The following is a 19,276-nucleotide window of genomic DNA, read 5'->3' on the forward strand; positions in this document are numbered from 1 at the left end:
AGAAAGCTTCTTTCCAGATTTCATCTGAGGATATTTCCTTTTTCACCATAGCCCTCTATGGGCTTCCAAATATCACTTTGCCAATTGCACAAGAACTTTTTTAGCTAAAGGCTTCTTGAGGGGAAAGCTGTAACTCTGTCAGATGATTTCACAGAACACAAAGAAGTTTCTCAGAAAGCTTCTTTCTCTTTGTTATCGGAGGATATTTCCTTTGGCCCTATAGTCTTCAAAGGGATCCGAAATATCTGTTCTCAGATGCCACAGAAATAAGGCTAGCAAAGAGATCCACGAAATACAGATGTAACTCTGTGGGATGAATTAACAGAACACTAAGCAGTTTCTCAGAAAGCTTCTTTCCAGATTTAATCTGAGGATATTTCCTTTTTCACCATAGCCCTCTAAGGCCTTCAAATTATCACTTTTCCAATTCCACAAGAACTGTCTTAGCGAAAGGTTTCTTTAGGGGAGGGCTGTAACTCTGTGAGATGATTTCACAGAACACAAAGAAGTTTCTCAGAAATCTTCTTTCCAGATTTCATCTGAGGATATTTCCTTTTTCACCAGAGCCCTCTATTGGCTTCCAAATATCACTTTGCCAATTCCACAAGAACTGTCTTAGCGAAAGGCTTCTTGAGGGGAAAGCTGTAACTCTGTGAGATGATTTCACAGGACACAAAGAAGTTTCTCAGAAAGCTTCTTTCTCTTTGTTATCCGAGGATATTTCCTTTGGCCCTATAGTCTTCAAAGGGATCCGAAATATCTTTTCTTAGATTCCACAGAAATAAGGCTAGCAAAGAGATCCACGAAATACAGATGGAAATCTGTGAGATGAATTAACAGAACACTAAGCAGTTTCTCTGAAAGCATCTTTCCAGATTTCATCTGAGGATATTTCCTTTTTCACCATAGCCCTCTATGGGCTTCCAAATATCACTTTGCCAATTCCACAAGAACTGTCTTAGCGAAAGGCTTCTTGAGGGGAAAGCTGTAACTCTGTGAGACGATTTCACAGAACACAAAGAAGTTTCTCAGAAAGCTTCTTTCTCTTTGTTATCGGAGGATATTTCCTTTGGCCCTACAGTCTTCAAAGAGATCCAAAATATCTGTTCTCAGATTCCATAGATATAAGGCTAGCAAAGAGATTCACGAAATACAGATGTAACTCTGTGAGATGAATTAACAGAACACTGAGCCGTTTCTCAGAAAGCTTCTTTCCAGATTTCATCTGAGGATATTTCCTTTTTCACCATAGCCCTCTATGGGCTTCCAAATACACTTTGCCAATACCAAAGGAACTGTCTTATCGAAAGGCTTCTTGAGGGGAAATCTGTAACTCTGTGAGATGATTTCACAGAACACAAAGAAGTTTCTCAGAAAGCTTCTTTCTCTTTGTTATCGGAGGATAATTCCTTTGGCCCTATAGTATTCAAAGGGATGCTGAATATCTGTTCTTAGATTCCACAGAAATAAGGCTAGCAAAGAGATCCACGAAATAGAGATGTAACTCTGTGAGATGAATTAACAGAACACTAAGCAGTTTCTCAGAAATCTTGTTTCCAGATTTCATCTGAGGATATTTCCTTTTTCACCATAGCCCTCTAAGGGCTTCAAAATATCACTTTTTCGATTCCACAAGAACTGTCTTAGCGCACGGTTTCTTTAGGGGAGGGCTGTAACTCTGTGAGATGATTTCACAGAACACAAAGAAGTTTCTCAGAAAGCTTCTTTCTCTTTGTTATCCGAGGATATTTCCTTTGGCCCTATAGTCTTCAAAGGGATCCGAAATATCTTTTCTTAGATTCCACAGAAATAAGGCTAGCAAAGAGATCCACGAAATACAGATGGAAATCTGTGAGATGAATTAACAGAACACTAAGCAGTTTCTCAGAAAGCATCTTTCCAGATTTCATCTGAGGATATTTCCTTTTTCACCCTAGCCCTCTATGGGCTTCCAAATATCACTTTGCCAATTCCACAAGAACTGTCTTAGCGAAAGGCTTCTTGAGGGGAAAGCTGTAACTCTGTGAGACGATTTCACAGAACACAAAGAAGTTTCTCAGAAAGCTTCTTTCTCTTTGTTATCGGAGGATATTTCCTTTGGCCCTACAGTCTTCAAAGAGATCCAAAATATCTGTTCTCAGATTCCACAGATACAAGGCTAGCAAAGAGATTCACGAAATACAGATGTAACTCTGTGAGATGAATTAACAGAACACTGAGCCGTTTCTCAGAAAGCTTCTTTCCAGATTTCATCTGAGGATATTTCCTTTTTCACCATAGCCCTCTATGGGCTTCCAAATACACTTTTCCAATACCAAAGGAACTGTCTTATCGAAAGGCTTCTTGAGGGGAAATCTGTAACTCTGTGAGATGATTTCACAGAACACAAAGAAATTTCTCAGAAAGCTTCTTTCTCTTTGTTATCGGAGGATAATTCCTTTGGCCCTATAGTCTTCAAAGGGATCCGGAATATCTGTTCTCAGATTCCACAGAAATAAGGCTAGCAAAGAGATCCACGAAATACAGATGTAACTCTGTGAGATGAATTAACAGAACACTAAGCAGTTTCTCTGAAAGCTTCTTTCCAGATTTCATCTGAGGATATTTCCTTTTTCACCATAGCCCTCTATGGGCTTCCAAATATCACTTTGCCAATTCCACAAGAACTGTCTTAGCGAAAGGCTTCTTGAGGGGAACGCTGTAACTCTGTGAGATGATTTCACAGAACACAAAGAAGTTTCTCAGAAAGCTTCTTTCTCTTTGTTATCGGAGGATATTTCCTTTGGCCCTATAGTCTTCAAAGGGATCCGAAATATCTGTTCTAAGATTCCAGAGAAATAAGGCTAGCAAAGAGATCCACGAAATACAGATGTAACTCTGTGAGATGAATTAACAGAACACTAAGCAGTTTCTCAGAAAAGTTCTTTCCAGATTTCATCTGAGGATATTTCCTTTTTCACCATAGCCCTCTATGGGCTTCCAAATATCACTTTGCCAATTCCACAAGAACTGTCTTAGCGAAAGGCTTCTTAGGAAAGCTGTTACTCAGTGAGACGATTTCACAGAACACAAAGAAGTTTCTCAGAAAGCTTCTTTCTCTTTGTTATCGGAGGATATTTCCTTTGGCCCTATAGTCTTCAAAGGGATCCGAAATATCTGTTCTCAGATTCCACAGAAATAAGGCTAGCAAAGAGATCCACGAAATACAGATGTAACTCTGTGAGATGAATTAACAGAACACTAAGCAGTTTCTCAGAAAGCTTCTTTCCAGATTTCATCTGAGGATATTTCCTTTTTCACCATAGCCCTCTATGGGCTTCCAAATACCACTTTGCCAATTCCAAAAGAACTGTCTTAGCGAAAGGCTTCTTGAGGGGAAAGCTGTAACTCTGTGAGATGATTTCACAGAACACAAAGAAGTTTCTCAGGAAGCTTCTTTCTCTTTGTTATCGGAGGATATTTCCTTTGGCCCTATAGTCTTCAAAGGGATCCGAAATATCTGTTCTAAGATTCCAGAGAAATAAGGCTAGCAAAGAGATCCACGAAATACAGATGTAACTCTGTGAGATGAATTAACAGAACACTAAGCAGTTTCTCAGAAAGCTTCTTTCCAGATTTCATCTGAGGATATTTCCTTTTTCACCATAGCCCTCTATGGGCTTCCAAATATCATTTTGCCAATTCCACAAGAACTGTCTTAGCGAAAGGCTTCTTGAGGGGAAAGCTGTAACTCTGTGAGATGATTTCACAGAACACAAAGAAGTTTCTCAGAAAGCTTCTTTCTCTTTGTTATCGGAGGATATTTCCTTTGGCCCTATAGTCTTCAAAGGGATCCGAAATATCTGTTCTAAGATTCCAGAGAAATAAGGCTAGCAAAGAGATCCACGAAATAGAGATGTAACTCTGTGAGATGAATTAACAGAACACTAAGCAGTTTCTCAGAAATGTTCTTTCCAGATTTCATCTGAGGATATTTCCTTTTTCACCATAGCCCTCTATGGGCTTCCAAATATCACTTTGCCAATTCCACAAGAACTGTCTTAGCGAAAGGCTTCTTGAGGGGAAAGCTGTAACTCTGTGAGATGATTTCACAGAACACAAAGAAGTTTCTCAGAAAGCTTCTTTTTCTTTGTTATCGGAGGATATTTCCTTTGGCCCTATAGTCTTCAAAGGGATCCGAAATATCTGTTCTAAGATTCCAGAAAAATAAGGCTAGCAAAGAGATCCACGAAATACAGATGTAACTCTGTGAGATGAATTAACAGAACACTAAGCAGTTTCTCAGAAAAGTTCTTTCCAGATTTCATCTGAGGATATTTCCTTTTTCACCATAGCCCTCTATGGGCTTCCAAATATCACTTTGCCAATTCCACAAGAACTGTCTTAGCGAAAGGCTTCTTGAGAGGAAAGCTGTTACTCTGTGAGACGATTTCCCAGAACACAAAGAAGTTTCTCAGAAAGCTTGTTTCTATTTGTTATCGGAGGATATTTCCTTTGGCCCTATAGTCTTCAAAGGGATCCGAAATATCTGTTCTCAGATTCCACAGAAATAAGGCTAGCAAAGAGATCCACGAAATACAGATGTAACTCTGTGAGATGAATTAACAGAACACTAAGCAGTTTCTCAGAAAGCTTCTTTCCAGATTTCATCTGAGGATATTTCCTTTTTCACCAGAGCCCTCTATGGCCGTCCAAATATCACTTTGCCAATTCCACAAGAACTGTCTTAGTGAAAGGCTTCTTGATGGGAAAGCTGTAACTCTTTCAGATGATTTCACAGAACACAAAGAAGTTTCTCAGAAAGCTTCTTTCTCTTTGTTATCCGAGGATATTTCCTTTGGCTCTATAGTCTTCAAAGGGATCCGAAATATCTTTTCTTAGATTCCACAGAAATAAGGCTAGCAAAGAGATCCACGAAATACAGATGTAACTCTGTGAGATGAATTAAGAGAACACTAAGCAGTTTCTCAGAAAGCTTCTTTCCAGATTTCATCTGAGGATATTTCCTTTTTCACCATAGCCCTCTATGGGCTTCCAAATATCACTTTGCCAATTGCACAAGAACTGTCTTAGCGAAAGGCTTCTTGAGGGGAAAGCTGTAACTCTGTCAGATGATTTCACAGAACACAAAGAAGTTTCTCAGAAAGCTTCTTTCTCTTTGTTATCGGAGGATATTTCCTTTGGCCCTATAGTCTTCAAAGGGATCCGAAATATCTGTTCTAAGATTCCAGAGAAATAAGGCTAGCAAAGAGATCCACGAAATACAGATGTAACTCTGTGGGATGAATTAACAGAACACTAAGCAGTTTCTCAGAAAGCTTCTTTCCAGATTTAATCTGAGGATATTTCCTTTTTCACCATAGCCCTCTAAGGGCTTCAAATTATCACTTTTCCAATTCCACAAGAACTGTCTTAGCGAAAGGTTTCTTTAGGGGAGGGCTGTTACTCTGTGAGATGATTTCACAGAACACAAAGAAGTTTCTCAGAAATCTTCTTTCCAGATTTCATCTGAGGATATTTCCTTTTTCACCAGAGCCCTCTATGGGCTTCCAAATATCACTTTGCCAATTCCACAAGAACTGTCTTAGCGAAAGGCTTCTTTAGGGGAAAGCTGTAACTCTGTGAGATGATTTCACAGGACACAAAGAAGTTTCTCAGAAAGCTTCTTTCTCTTTGTTATCCGAGGATATTTCCTTTGGCCCTATAGTCTTCAAAGGGATCCGAAATATCTTTTCTTAGATTCCACAGAAATAAGGCTAGCAAAGAGATCCACGAAATACAGATGGAAATCTGTGAGATGAATTAACAGAACACTAAGCAGTTTCTCAGAAAGCATCTTTCCAGATTTCATCTGAGGATATTTCCTTTTTCACCATAGCCCTCTATGGGCTTCCAAATATCACTTTGCCAATTCCACAAGAACTGTCTTAGCGAAAGGCTTCTTGAGGGGAAAGCTGTAACTCTGTGAGACGATTTCACAGAACACAAAGAAGTTTCTCAGAAAGCTTCTTTCTCTTTGTTATCGGAGGATATTTCCTTTGGCCCTACAGTCTTCAAAGAGATCCAAAATATCTGTTCTCAGATTCCACAGATACAAGGCTAGCAAAGAGATTCACGAAATACAGATGTAACTCTGTGAGATGAATTAACAGAACACTGAGCCGTTTCTCAGAAAGCTTCTTTCCAGATTTCATCTGAGGATATTTCCTTTTTCACCATAGCCCTCTATGGGCTTCCAAATACACTTTTCCAATACCAAAGGAACTGTCTTATCGAAAGGCTTCTTGAGGGGAAATCTGTAACTCTGTGAGATGATTTCACAGAACACAAAGAAATTTCTCAGAAAGCTTCTTTCTCTTTGTTATCGGAGGATAATTCCTTTGGCCCTATAGTCTTCAAAGGGATCCGGAATATCTGTTCTCAGATTCCACAGAAATAAGGCTAGCAAAGAGATCCACGAAATACAGATGTAACTCTGTGAGATGAATTAACAGAACACTAAGCAGTTTCTCAGAAAAGTTCTTTCCAGATTTCATCTGAGGATATTTCCTTTTTCACCATAGCCCTCTATGGGCTTCCAAATATCACTTTGCCAATTCCACAAGAACTGTCTTAGCGAAAGGCTTCTTGAGAGGAAAGCTGTTACTCAGTGAGACGATTTCACAGAACACAAAGAAGTTTCTCAGAAAGCTTCTTTCTCTTTGTTATCGGAGGATATTTCCTTTGGCCCTATAGTCTTCAAAGGGATCCGAAATATCTGTTCTCAGATTCCACAGAAATAAGGCTAGCAAAGAGATCCACGAAATACAGATGTAACTCTGTGAGATGAATTAACAGAACACTAAGCAGTTTCTCAGAAAGCTTCTTTCCAGATTTCATCTGAGGATATTTCCTTTTTCACCATAGCCCTCTAAGGGCTTCCAAATACCACTTTGCCAATTCCAAAAGAACTGTCTTAGCGAAAGGCTTCTTGAGGGGAAAGGTGTAACTCTGTGAGATGATTTCACAGAACACAAAGAAGTTTCTCAGGAAGCTTCTTTCTCTTTGTTATCGGAGGATATTTCCTTTGGCCCTATAGTCTTCAAAGGGATCCGAAATATCTGTTCTAAGATTCCAGAGAAATAAGGCTAGCAAAGAGATCCACGAAATACAGATGTAACTCTGTGAGATGAATTAACAGAACACTAAGCAGTTTCTCAGAAAAGTTCTTTCCAGATTTCATCTGAGGATATTTCCTTTTTCACCATAGCCCTCTAAGTTCTTCCAAATATCACTTTGCCAATTCCACAAGAACTGTCTTAGCGAAAGGCTTCTTGAGGGGAAAGCTGTTACTCTGTGAGATGATTTCACAGAACACAAAGAAGTTTCTCAGAAAGCTTCTTTCTCTTTGTTATCGGAGGATAATTCCTTTGGCCCTATAGTCTTCAAAGGGATCCGGAATATCTGTTCTCAGATTCCACAGAAATAAGGCTAGCAAAGAGATCCACGAAATACAGATGTAACTCTGTGAGATGAATTAACAGAACACTAAGCAGTTTCTCAGAAAGCTTCTTTCCAGATTTCATCTGAGGATAATTCCTTTTTCACCATAGCCCTCTATGGGCTTCCAAATATCACTTTGCCAATTCCACAAGAACTGTCTTAGCGAAAGGCTTCTTGAGGGGAACGCTGTAACTCTGTGAGATGATTTCACAGAACACAAAGAAGTTTCTCAGAAAGCTTCTTTCTCTTTGTTATCGGAGGATATTTCCTTTGGCCCTATAGTCTTCAAAGGGATCCGAAATATCTGTTCTAAGATTCCAGAGAAATAAGGCTAGCAAAGAGATCCACGAAATACAGATGTAACTCTGTGAGATGAATTAACAGAACACTAAGCAGTTTCTCAGAAAAGTTCTTTCCAGATTTCATCTGAGGATATTTCCTTTTTCACCATAGCCCTCTATGGGCTTCCAAATATCACTTTGCCAATTCCACAAGAACTGTCTTAGCGAAAGGCTTCTTGAGAGGAAAGCTGTTACTCAGTGAGACGATTTCACAGAACACAAAGAAGTTTCTCAGAAAGCTTCTTTCTCTTTGTTATCGGAGGATATTTCCTTTGGCCCTATAGTCTTCAAAGGGATCCGAAATATCTGTTCTCAGATTCCACAGAAATAAGGCTAGCAAAGAGATCCACGAAATACACATGTAACTCTGTGAGATGAATTAACAGAACACTAAGCAGTTTCTTTGAAAGCTTCTTTCCAGATTTCATCTGAGGATATTTCCTTTTTCACCAGAGCCCTCTATGTGCTTCCAAATATCACTTTGCCAATTCCAAAAGAACTGTCTTAGCGAAAGGCTTCTTGAGGGGAAAGCTGTAACTCTGTGAGATGATTTCACAGAACACAAAGAAGTTTCTCAGAAAGCTTCTTTCTCTTTGTTATCCGAGGATATTTCCTTTGGCCCTATAGTCTTCAAAGGGATCCGAAATATCTTTTCTTAGATTCCACAGAAATAAGGCTAGCAAAGAGATCCACGAAATACAGATGGAAATCTGTGAGATGAATTAACAGAACACTAAGCAGTTTCTCAGAAAGCATCTTTCCAGATTTCATCTGAGGATATTTCCTTTTTCACCATAGCCCTCTATGGGCTTCCAAATATCACTTTGCCAATTCCACAAGAACTGTCTTAGCGAAAGGCTTCTTGAGGGGAAAGCTGTAACTCTGTGAGACGATTTCACAGAACACAAAGAAGTTTCTCAGAAAGCTTCTTTCTCTTTGTTATCGGAGGATATTTCCTTTGGCCCTACAGTCTTCAAAGAGATTCAAAATATCTGTTCTCAGATTCCACAGATATAAGGCTAGCAAAGAGATTCACGAAATACAGATGTAACTCTGTGAGATGAATTAACAGAACACTGAGCCGTTTCTCAGAAAGCTTCTTTCCAGATTTCATCTGAGGATATTTCCTTTTTCACCATAGCCCTCTATGGGCTTCCAAATATCAGTTTGCCAATTCCACAAGAACTGTCTTAGCGAAAGGCTTCTTAAGGGGAAAGCTGTAACTCTGTGAGATGATTTCACAGTACACAAAGAAGTTTCTCAGAAAGCTTCTTTCTCTTTGTTATCCGAGGATATTTCCTTTGGCAATATAGTCTTCAAAGGGATCCGAAATATCTGTTCTTAGATTCCACAGAAATAAGGCTAGCAAAGAGATCCACGAAATACAGATGTAACTCTGTGAGATGAATTAACAGAACACTAAGCAGTTTCTCAGAAAGCTTCTTTCCAGATTTCATCTGAGGATATTTCCTTTTTCACCATAGCCCTCTATGGGCTTCCAAATATCACTTTGCCAATTCCACAAGAACTGTCTTAGCGAAAGGCTTCCAGAGGAGAAAGCTGTAACTCTGTGAGATGATTTCACAGAACACAAAGAAGTTTCTCAGAAAGCTTCTTTCTCTTTGTTATCGGAGGATATTTCCTTTGGCCCTATAGTCTTCAAAGGGATCCGAAATATCTGTTCTCAGATTCCACAGAAATAAGGCTAGCAAAGAGATCCACGAAATACAGATGTAACTCTGTGAGATGAATTAACACAACACTAAGCAGTTTCTCAGAAAGCTTCTTTCCAGATTTCATCTGAGGATATTTCCTTTTTCACCATAGCCCTCTAGGGGTTCCAAATGTCACTTTGCCAATTCCACAAGATCTGTCTTAGCGAAAGGCTTCTTGAAGGGAATGCTGTAACTCTGTGAGATGATTTCACAGAACACAAAGAAGTTTCTCAGAAAGCTTCTTTCTCTTTGTTATCGGAGGATATTTCTTTTGGCCCTATTGTCTTCAAAGAGATCCGAAATATCTGTTCTCAGATTCCACAGAAATAAGGCTAGCAAAGAGATCCACGAAATACAGATGTAACTCTGTGAGATGAATTAACAGAACACTAAGCAGTTTCTCAGAAAGCTTCTTTCCAGATTTCATCTGAGGATATTTCCTTTTTCACCATAGCCCTCTAGGGTTTCCAAATGTCACTTTGCCAATTCCACAAGAACTGTCTAAGCGAAAGGCTTCTTGAAGGGAATGCTGTAACTCTGTGAGATGATTTCACAGAACACAAAGAAGTTTCTCAGAAAGCTTCTTTCTCTTTGTTATCGGAGGATAATTCCTTTGGTCCTATAGTCTTCAAAGGGATCCGGAATATCTGTTCTCATATTCCACAGAAATAAGGCTAGCCAGGAGATCCACGAAATACAGATGTAACTCTGTGAGATGAATTAACAGAACACTAAGCAGTTTCTCAGAAAGCTTCTTTCCAGATTTCATCTGAGGATATTTCCTTTTTCACCATAGCCCTCTATGGGCTTCCAAATATCACTTTGCCAATTCCACAAGAACTTTCTTAGCGAAAGGCTTCTTGAGGGGAAAGCCGTAACTCTGTGAGATGATTTCACAGAACACAAAGAAGTTTCTCAGAAAGCTTCTTTCTCTTTGTTATCCGAGGATATTTCCTTTGGCCCTATAGTCTTCAAAGGGATCCGAAATATCTGTTCTTAGATTCCACAGAAATAAGGCTAGCAAAGAGATCCACGAAATACAGATGTAACTCTGTGAGATGAATTAACAGAACACTAAGCAGTTTCTCAGAAAGCTTCTTTCCAGATTTCATCTGAGGATATTTCCTTTTTCACCATAGCCCTTTAAGGGCTTCAAAATATCACTTTTCCAATTCCACAAGATCTGTCTTAGCGAAAGGTTTCTTTAGGGGAGGGCTGTAACTCTGTGAGATGATTTCACAGAACACAAAGAAATTTCTCAGAAAGCTTCTTTCCAGATTTCGTCTGAGGATATTTCCTTTTTCACCATAGCCCTCTATGGGCTTCCAAATATCACTTTGCCAATTCCACAAGAACTGTTTTAGCGAAAGGCTTCTTGAGGGGAAAGCTGTAACTCTGTGAGATGATTTCACAGAACACAAAGAAGTTTCTCAGAAAGCTTCTTTCTCTTTGTTATCGGAGGATATTTCCTTTGGCCCCATAGTCTTCAAAGGGATCCGAAATATCTCTTCTAAGATTCCAGAGAAATAAGGCTAGCAAAGAGATCCACGAAATACAGATGTAACTCTGTGAGATGAATGAACAGAACACTAAGCAGTTTCTCAGAAAAGTTCTTTCCAGATTTCATCTGAGGATATTTCCTTTTTCACCATAGCCCTCTATGGGCTTCCAAATATCACTTTGCCAATTCCACAAGAACTGTCTTAGCGAAAGGCTTCTTGAGAGGAAAGCTGTTACTCAGTGAGACGATTTCACAGAACACAAAGAAGTTTCTCAGAAATCTTCTTTCTCTTTGTTATCGGAGGATATTTCCTTTGGCCCTATAGTCTTCAAAGGGATCCGAAATATCTGTTCTCAGATTCCACAGAAATAAGGCTAGCAAAGAGATCCACGAAATACAGATGTAACTCTGTGAGATGAATTAACAGAACACTAAGCAGTTTCTCAAAAAGCTTCTTTCCAGATTTCATCTGAGGATATTTCCTTTTTCACCATAGCCCTCTATGGGCTTACAAATAACACTTTGCCAATTCCACAAGAACTGTCTTAGCGAAAGGCTTCTTGAGGGGAATGCTGTAACTCTGTGAGATGATTTCACAGAACACAAAGAAGTTTCTCAGAAAGCTTCTTTCTCTTTGTCATCGGAGGATATTTCCTTTGGCCCTCTAGTGTTCAAAGGGATCCGAAATATCTGTTCTCAGATTCCACAGAAATAAGGCTAGCAGAGAGATCCACGAAATAGAGATGTAACTCTGTGAGATGAATTAACAGAACACTAAGCAGTTTCTCAGAAAGCTTCTTTCCAGATTTCATCTGAGGATATTTCCTTTTTCACCATAGCCCTCTATGGGCTTCCAAATATCACTTTGCCAATTCCACAAGAACCGTCTTAGCGAAAGGCTTCTTGAGGGGAAAGCTGTAACTCTGTGAGATGATTTCACAGAACACAAAGAAGTTTCTCAGAAAGCTTCTTTCTCTTTGTTATCGGAGGATAATTCCTTTTGCCCTATAGTCTTCAAAGGGATCCGGAATATCTGTTCTCAGATTCCACAGAAATAAGGCTAGCAAAGAGATCCACGAAATACAGATGTAACTCTGTGAGATGAATTAACAGAACACTAAGCAGTTTCTCATAAAGCTTCTTTCCAGATTTCATCTGAGGATATTTCCTTTTTCACCATAGCCTTCTATGGGCTTCCAAATATCACTTTGCCAATTCCACAAGAACTGTCTTAGCGAAAGGCTTTTTGAGGGGAAAGCTGTAACTGTGTGAGATGGTTTCACAGAACACAAAGAAGTTTCTCAGGAAGCTTCTTTCTCTTTGTTATCCGAGGATATTTCCTTTGGCCCTATAGTCTTCAAAGGGATCCGAAATATCTGTTCTCAGATTCCACAGAAATAAGGCTAGCAAAGAGATCCACGAAATACAGATGTAACTCTGTGAGATGAATTAACAGAACACTAAGCAGTTTCTCAGAAAGCTTCTTTCCAGATTTCATCTGAGGATATTTCCTTTTTCACCATAGCCCTCTAAGGGCTTCAAAATATCACTTTTCCGATTCCACAAGAACTGTCTTAGCGCACGGTTTCTTTAGGGGAGGGCTGTAACTCTGTGAGATGATTTCACAGAACACAAAGAAGTTTCTCAGAAAGCTTCTTTCCAGATTTCATCTGAGGATATTTCCTTTTTCACCATAGCCCTCTATGGGCTTCCAAATATCACTTTGCCAACTCCACAAGAACTGTCTTAGCGAAAGGCTTCTTGAGGAGAAAGCTGTAACTCTGTGAGATGATTTCACAGAACACAAAGAAGTTTCTCAGAAAGCCTCTTTCTCTTTGTTATCGGAGGATATTTCCTTTGGCCCTATAGTTTTCAAAGGGATCCGAAATATATGTTTTCAGATTCCACAGAAATAAGGCTAGCAAAGAGATCCACGAAATACAGATGTAACTCTGTGAGATGAATTAACAGAACACTACGCAGTTTCTCCGAAAGCTTCTTTAAAGATTTCATCTGAGGATATTTCCTTTTTCACCATAGCCCTCTAGGGGTTCCAAATGTCACTTTTCCAATTCACAAGAACTGTCTTAGCGAAAGGTTTCTTGAGGGGAAAGCTGTAACTCTGTGAGATGATTTCACAGAACACAAAGAAGTTTCTCAGAAAGCTTCTTTCTCTTTGTTATCGGAGGATATTTCCTTTGGCCCTATAGTCTTCAAAGGGATCCGAAATATCTGTTCTCAGATTCCACAGAAATAAGGCTAGCAGAGAGATCCACGAAATACAGATGTAACTCTGTGAGATGAATTAACAGAACACTAAGCAGTTTCTCAGAAAGCTTCTTTCCAGATTTCATATGAGGATATTTCCTTTTTCACCATAGCCCTCTATGGGCTTCCAAATATCACTTTGCCAATTACGCAAGAACTGTCTTAGCGAAAGGCTTCTTGAGGGGAAAGCTGCAACTCTGTGAGATGATTTCACAGAACACAAAGAAGTTTCTCAGAAAGCTTCTTTCTCTTTGTTATCGGAGGATATTTCCTTTGGCCCCATAGTCTTCAAAGGGATCCGAAATATCTCTTCTAAGATTCCAGAGAAATAAGGCTAGCAAAGAGATCCACGAAATACAGATGTAACTCTGTGAGATGAATGAACAGAACACTAAGCAGTTTCTCAGAAAAGTTCTTTCCAGATTTCATCTGAGGATATTTCCTTTTTCACCATAGCCCTCTATGGGCTTCCAAATATCACTTTGCCAATTCCACAAGAACTGTCTTAGCGAAAGGCTTCTTGAGAGGAAAGCTGTTACTCAGTGAGACGATTTCACAGAACACAAAGAAGTTTCTCAGAAATCTTCTTTCTCTTTGTTATCGGAGGATATTTCCTTTGGCCCTATAGTCTTCAAAGGGATCCGAAATATCTGTTCTCAGATTCCACAGAAATAAGGCTAGCAAAGAGATCCACGAAATACAGATGTAACTCTGTGAGATGAATTAACAGAACACTAAGCAGTTTCTCAAAAAGCTTCTTTCCAGATTTCATCTGAGGATATTTCCTTTTTCACCATAGCCCTCTATGGGCTTACAAATAACACTTTGCCAATTCCACAAGAACTGTCTTAGCGAAAGGCTTCTTGAGGGGAATGCTGTAACTCTGTGAGATGATTTCACAGAACACAAAGAAGTTTCTCAGAAAGCTTCTTTCTCTTTGTCATCGGAGGATATTTCCTTTGGCCCTCTAGTGTTCAAAGGGATCCGAAATATCTGTTCTCAGATTCCACAGAAATAAGGCTAGCAGAGAGATCCACGAAATAGAGATGTAACTCTGTGAGATGAATTAACAGAACACTAAGCAGTTTCTCAGAAAGCTTCTTTCCAGATTTCATCTGAGGATATTTCCTTTTTCACCATAGCCCTCTATGGGCTTCCAAATATCACTTTGCCAATTCCACAAGAACCGTCTTAGCGAAAGGCTTCTTGAGGGGAAAGCTGTAACTCTGTGAGATGATTTCACAGAACACAAAGAAGTTTCTCAGAAAGCTTCTTTCTCTTTGTTATCGGAGGATAATTCCTTTTGCCCTATAGTCTTCAAAGGGATCCGGAATATCTGTTCTCAGATTCCACAGAAATAAGGCTAGCAAAGAGATCCACGAAATACAGATGTAACTCTGTGAGATGAATTAACAGAACACTAAGCAGTTTCTCATAAAGCTTCTTTCCAGATTTCATCTGAGGATATTTCCTTTTTCACCATAGCCTTCTATGGGCTTCCAAATATCACTTTGCCAATTCCACAAGAACTGTCTTAGCGAAAGGCTTTTTGAGGGGAAAGCTGTAACTGTGTGAGATGGTTTCACAGAACACAAAGAAGTTTCTCAGGAAGCTTCTTTCTCTTTGTTATCCGAGGATATTTCCTTTGGCCCTATAGTCTTCAAAGGGATCCGAAATATCTGTTCTCAGATTCCACAGAAATAAGGCTAGCAAAGAGATCCACGAAATACAGATGTAACTCTGTGAGATGAATTAACAGAACACTAAGCAGTTTCTCAGAAAGCTTCTTTCCAGATTTCATCTGAGGATATTTCCTTTTTCACCATAGCCCTCTAAGGGCTTCAAAATATCACTTTTCCGATTCCACAAGAACTGTCTTAGCGCACGGTTTCTTTAGGGGAGGGCTGTAACTCTGTGAGATGATTTCACAGAACACAAAGAAGTTTCTCAGAAAGCTTCTTTCCAGATTTCATCTGAGGATATTTCCTTTTTCACCATAGCCCTCTATGGGCTTCCAAATATCACTTTGCCAACTCCACAAGAACTGTCTTAGCGAAAGGCTTCTTGAGGAGAAAGCTGTAACTCTGTGAGATGATTTCACAGAACACAAAGAAGTTTCTCAGAAAGCCTCTTTCTCTTTGTTATCGGAGGATATTTCCTTTGGCCCTATAGTTTTCAAAGGGATCCGAAATATATGTTTTCAGATTCCACAGAAATAAGGCTAGCAAAGAGATCCACGAAATACAGATGTAACTCTGTGAGATGAATTAACAGAACACTACGCAGTTTCTCCGAAAGCTTCTTTCCAGATTTCATCTGAGGATATTTCCTTTTTCACCATAGCCCTCTAGGGGTTCCAAATGTCACTTTTCCAATTCACAAGAACTGTCTTAGCGAAAGGTTTCTTGAGGGGAAAGCTGTAACTCTGTGAGATGATTTCACAGAACACAAAGAAGTTTCTCAGAAAGCTTCTTTCTCTTTGTTATCGGAGGATATTTCCTTTGGCCCTATAGTCTTCAAAGGGATCCGAAATATCTGTTCTCAGATTCCACAGAAATAAGGCTAGCAGAGAGATCCACGAAATACAGATGTAACTCTGTGAGATGAATTAACAGAACACTAAGCAGTTTCTCAGAAAGCTTCTTTCCAGATTTCATATGAGGATATTTCCTTTTTCACCATAGCCCTCTATGGGCTTCCAAATATCACTTTGCCAATTACGCAAGAACTGTCTTAGCGAAAGGCTTCTTGAGGGGAAAGCTGCAACTCTGTGAGATGATTTCAAAGAACACAAAGAAGTTTCTCAGAATGCTTCCTTCTCTTTGTTATCGGAGGATATTTCCTTTGGCCCTATAGTCTTCAAAGGGATCCGAAATATCTGTTCTCAGAATCCAGAGAAATAAGGCTAGCAAAGAGATCCACGAAATACAGATGTAACTCTGTGAGATGAATTAACAGAACACTAAGCAGTTTCTCAAAAAGCTTCTTTCCAGATTTCATCTGAGGATATTTCCTTTTTCACCATAGCCCTCTATGGGCTTCCAAATATCACTTTGCCAATTCCACAAGAACTGTCTTAGCGAAAGGCTTCTTGAGGGGAAAGCTGTAACTCTGTGAGACGATTTCACAGAACACAAAGAAGTTTCTCAGAAAGCTTCTTTCTCTTTGTTATCGGAGGATATTTCCTTTGGCCCTATAGTCTTCAAAGGAATCCGTAATATCTGTTCTCAGATTCCACAGATATAAGGCTAGCAAAGAGATTCACGAAATACAGATGTAACTCTGTGAGATGAATTAACAGAACACTAAGCCGTTTCTCAGAAAGCTTCTTTACAGATTTCATCTGAGGATATTTCCTTTTTCACCATAGCCCTCTAAGGGCTTCCAAATACACTTTGCCAATACCAAAGGTACTGTCTTAGCGAAAGGCTTCTTGAGGGTAAATCTGTAACTCTGTGAGATGATTTCACAGAACACAAAGAAGTTTCTCAGAAAGCTTCTTTCTCTTTTTTATGGGAGGATAATTTCCTTGGCCCTATAGTCTTCAAAGGGATCCGGAATATCTGTTCTCAGATTCCACAGAAATAAGGCTAGCAAAGAGATCCACGAAATACGGATGTAACTCTGTGAGATGAATTAAAAGAACACTAAGCAGTTTCTCAGAAAGCTTCTTTCCAGATTTCATCCGAGGATATTTCCTTTTTCACCATAGCCCTCTATGGGCTTCCAAATATCACTTTGCCAATTCCACAAGAACTGTCTTAGCGAAAGGCTTCTTGAGGGGAAAGCTGTAACTCTGTGAAATGATTTCACAGAACACAAAGAAGTTTCTCAGAAAGCTTCTTTCTCTTTGTTATCGGAGGATATTTCCTTTGGCCCTATAGTCTTCAAAGGGATCCGAAATATCTGTTCTTAGATTCCACAGAAATAAGGCTAGCAAAGAGATCCACGAAATACAGATGTAACTCTGTGAGATGAATTAACAGAACACTAAGCAGTTTCTCAGAAAGCTTCTTTCCAGATTTCATCTGAGGATATTTCCTTTTTCACCATAGCCCTATAAGGGCTTCAAAATATCACTTTTCCTATTCCACAAGAACTGTCTTAGCGAAAGGTTTCTTTAGGGGAGAGCTGTAACTCTGTGAGATGATTTCACAGAACACAAAGAAGTTTCTCAGAAAGCTTCTTTCCAGATTTCATCTGAGGATATTTCCTTTTTCACCATAGCCCTCTATGGGCTTCCCAATATCACTTTGCCAATTCCACAAGAACTGTCTTAGCGAAAGGCTTCTTGAGGGGAAAGCTGTAACTCTGTAAGGTGATTTCACAGAACACAAAGGTGTTTCTCAGAAAGCTTCTTTCTCTTTGTTATCGGAGGATATTTCCTTTGGCCCTATAATCTTCAAAGGGATCCGAAATATCTGTTCTCAGATTCCACAGAAATAAGGCTAGCAAAGAGATCCACGAAATACAGATGTAACTCTGTGAGAAGAATTAACAGAACACTAAGCAGTTTCTCAGAAAGCTTCTTTCCAGATTTGATCTAAGGATATTTCCTTTTTCACCATAGCCCTCTATGGGCTTCCAAATAACACTTTGCCAATTCCACAAGAACTGTCTTAGCGAAAGGCTTCTTGAGGGGAATGCTGTAACTCTGTGAGATGATTTCACAGAACACAAAGAAGTTTCTCAGAAAGCTTCTTTCTCTTTGTTATCGGAGGATATTTACTTTGGCCCTCTAGTCTTCAAAGGGATCCGAAATATCTGTTCTCAGATTACACAGAAATAAGTCTAGCAGAGAGATCCACGAAATAGAGATGTAACTCTGTGAGATGAATTAACAGAACACTAAGCAGTTTCTCAGAAAGCTTCTTTCCAGATTTCATCTGAGGATATTTCCTTTTTCACCGTAGCCCTCTAAGGGCTTCCAAATATCACTTTGCCAATTCCACAAGAACCGTCTTAGCGAAAGGCTTCTTGAGGGGAAAGCTGTAACTCTGTGAGATGATTTCACAGAACACAAAGAAGTTTCTCAGAAAGCTTCTTTCTCTTTGTTATCGGAGGATAATTCCTTTTGCCCTTTAGTCTTCAAAGGGATCCGGAATATCTGTTCTCAGATTCCACAGAAATAAGGCTAGCAAAGAGATCCACGAAATACAGATGTAACTCTGTGAGATGAATTAACAGAACACTAAGCAGTTTCTCAGAAAGCTTCTTTCCAGATTTCATCTGAGGATATTTCCTTTTCACCATAGCCCTGTATGGGCTTCCAAATATCACTTTGCCAATTCCACAAGAACCGTCTTAGCGAAAGGCTTCTTGAGGAGAAAGCTGTAACTCTGTGAGATTATTTCACAGAACACAAAGAAGTTTCTCAGAAAGCCTCTTTCTCTTTGTTATCGGAGGATATTTCCTTTGGCCCTATAGTCTTCAAAGGGATCCGAAATATCTGTTCTCAGATTCCACAGAAATAAGGCTAGCGAAGAGATCCACGAAATACAGATGTAACTCTGTGAGATGAATTAACAGAACACTACGCAGTTTCTCAGAAAGCTTCTTTCCAGATTTCATCTGAGGATATTTCCTTTTTCACCATAGCCCTCTAGGGGTTCCAAATGTCACTTTTCCAATTCACAAGAACTGTCTTAGCGAAAGGCTTCTTGAGGGGAAAGCTGTAACTCTGTGAGATGATTTCACAGAACACAAAGAAGTTTCTCAGAAAGCTTCTTTCTCTTTGTTATCGGAGGATATTTCCTTTGGCCCTATAGTCTTCAAAGGGATCCGAAATATCTGTTCTCAGATTCCACAGAAATAAGGCTAGCAGAGAGATCCACGAAATACAGATGTAACTCTCTGAGATGAATTAACAGAACACTAAGCAGTTTCTCAGAGCTTCTTTCCAGATTTCATCTGAGGATATTTCCTTTTTCACCATAGCCCTCTATGGGCTTCCAAATATCACTTTGCCA

Source organism: Macaca nemestrina, chromosome 3, assembly GCF_043159975.1.
Source record: "Macaca nemestrina isolate mMacNem1 chromosome 3, mMacNem.hap1, whole genome shotgun sequence".
In the NCBI taxonomy this organism is placed as follows: Eukaryota; Metazoa; Chordata; class Mammalia; order Primates; family Cercopithecidae; genus Macaca; species Macaca nemestrina.